General features: G+C 43.3%; 1 non-coding gene across 1 annotated transcript; it reads left to right on the forward strand.

Annotated features, from left to right (window-relative positions):
• Positions 1-278: 278 nt before the first annotated feature.
• TRNAL-AAG (transfer RNA leucine (anticodon AAG)) lies at positions 279-360 on the forward strand. The gene has a single exon. It is a non-coding gene; the product is annotated as a tRNA-Leu (tRNA).
• The last annotated feature ends 2,382 nt before the right edge of the window (positions 361-2,742 follow it).

Raw genomic sequence — 2,742 nt, forward strand, 5'->3', positions numbered from 1 at the left:
CAGGCTGCTTCCGTCCGCCACTTCACCAGAAGCAGGTGCAGGGACCCCTCCACGTCTGGAGACGCCCTCGATTTTGTATCCACGGACCTGGAGCCCCGCAATCGGGGCCTCGCGGGACCCCCGGGGCGAAAGTCCCATCTGCGAATTTTGCAAGGGGTCTGACCGCAGGGGTCCCGGAGAAACACTGGAGAAAAGAACCGGGGATGGGAGGTGGGGGGAGTGGGGGAGGAGCCCGCCCACAGACTTAAAAGATCCAGAAGAAGAGGAGTCGACCGTGTGGTAGCGTGGCCGAGCGGTCTAAGGCGCTGGATTAAGGCTCCAGTCTCTTCGGGGGCGTGGGTTCGAATCCCACCGCTGCCAGTCTTTATATTGCGAGCTGACTCGACCAAGCCCCTGGGAAGACCCTAGAAACAGGACAGTCTGGCTGCTGGTGATACATATCTAAAGTCAAAGGTTTCATACAGAAATGAGTAAGACCTTCCTAAAGTTCACAATTACAAAAATGTAACAGTTCATACACCTGAAAGTGTACTTTAATTCCGCCTTCTTCCACACCAACACCCCACCTTGGCTCCACCACCCACGTTTACTTATATAAACAACGTTGCAATAAATTATAACCGCATTTCAGAAAGATGCAATATTAGAGAACTTTCTAAAAGCACAATTGCTCAGTCAAGCATATGTGTGATGGCAATTTTGGCAAGTCTTGTCTTAGTCTTCCCCAAATGTTAACCAATTTATCTTCCTGCAGCTCCCGGGAAGGGATAGTTTCTTTTGCACCCTGACCAGCATTGTACTAATGACAGTTAATTGCCATTTATCTCTGACTAAGCTCCAGATATTGTCATAAGTTTCCTACATATATTAAGTCATAAAATAGTCTCAGTATTACATAAGAAGTTTATGTTATTATTCCTGTTTTACAGAGAAGGAGACTAAAGTTAGGACCAGGTAATTCGTTGCCTGTAGGTGGAGGAATCAGGGCGTTAATGCCTGGGGTAGACTGAAACCCCCCCCCCCAAAAAAGATATCTCTGTTCTAATTCCTGAAAGCTTAACTATTACCTTATATGGCCAAATATTGGAGGAGTCTTTGCAGAAGAGATTCAGTTAAGGATCTTGAGATGGGGAATTTATCCTGGATTTTTCAAGCGGACTTTAAATGTCATTACAAGTGTCCTTATGCTCTTTGCCCAAGAGAGAGGCAGAAAGGGAGAAGGTTTGTCGATGCAGAGGCAGAGACAAGCCAGGGACGCTGGCAGCCCCTAGAATCTGGAAAAAGCAAGGGCACATTCTCCCTTACAGCCTCAAAAGCCAGTATGACCTTGTCAACACCTTGATTTCCCCCCAGTAATTCAGACTTTTGGACTTCTGGCCTCCAGAACTCTGAGGAAGGAGATACATCCGTTGCTGCTTTAAGCTCCTGAGCTTGTCGTTATTTGCTCCAGGAGCTGTAGGAAACTAATTCAGTCTGTTTGAATGCTAACAGGCAACACTCCCGCAAACAATGGTTTTTGTTTGCCAATCTGAGAGGTAAAAGGTAGCATCTCATTTTAGTTTCACTTTTGAATTTCTCCTGAGAGTAAAGTTAATGATCTTTTCACACTTTTGTAAATATTCATCTTTCTTCTTTATAACATGGAGCTTGAACTCAGAGCCCTGAGACCAAGACCTGGGCTAAGACCAAGAGTCAAGAGCTTAAACAACTGAGCCACCCAGGGGCTCCTGGTTCTCCCTTTCCATGAACTCAGTATTTATATCATTTGCAAGTTTTTCCCATGAGTTAGAATTTTTCTTGCTGAGGTTTCTTTACTTATATTAGGTAAATTAACTCTTCATAACACAATTTACACATTTTTCCCAGTTTGTTCATTTGATTATTCATTTTGCTTATACATTTTTTTTGAGGGGATGAGAGTGTATCTAAGCAGACTGTTGTCCTAATATGGTGAGTTGTGTCACTTTAATTTTTTCTGATTTTTTTTGCAAAAATTAGTTTTCTACAACAAAGTTACAAAAATATCTGTCTTGGGAATGTTAGTAATTTGTGGGTTTATACCTTCTTCTAACTTTTTTAAAATTTTATTTTGTTATGTTATGTCACCATACATTACATCATTAGTTTTTGATGTAGTGTTCCATGAATCATTGTTTGGGTACAACACCCAGTGCTCCACGCAGAACGTGCCCTCCTTAATACCTATCACCAGGCTAACCCATCCGCCCACCCCCCTCCCCTCTAGAACCCTCAGTTTGTTTCTCAGAGTCCATAGTCTCTCATGGTTCCTCTCCCCCTCCAATTCCCCCCCCTTCATTTTTCCCTTCCTACCTTCTTTTTATTTTAACATATAATGTATTATTTGTTTCAGAAGTACAGATCTGTGATTCAACAGTCTTGCACAATTCACAGCGCTCACCGTAGCACATACCCTCCCCAATGTCTATCACCCAGACACCCCATCCCTCCCACCCCCCACTGCTCCAGCAACCCTCCGCTTGTTTCCTGAGATTAAGAGTCTCTTATGGTTTGTCTCCCTCTCTGGTTTCATCTTGTTTCATTTTTTCCTCCCTTCCTCTATGGTCCTCTGTCTTGTTTCTCAAAGTCCTCATATCAGTGAGATCTATGATAATTGTCTTCTCTGCTTGACTTATTTCACTTAGCATAATATCCTCTAGTTCCATCCACATCATTGCAAATGGCAAGATTTCATTTATTGATGGCTGCATAATATTCCATTGT

This window comes from Callorhinus ursinus, unplaced genomic scaffold, assembly GCF_003265705.2.
Source record: "Callorhinus ursinus isolate GAN/ISIS: 27379988/994484 unplaced genomic scaffold, GSC_fseal_2.0 scaffold6009, whole genome shotgun sequence".
Taxonomy (NCBI): Eukaryota; Metazoa; Chordata; class Mammalia; order Carnivora; family Otariidae; genus Callorhinus; species Callorhinus ursinus.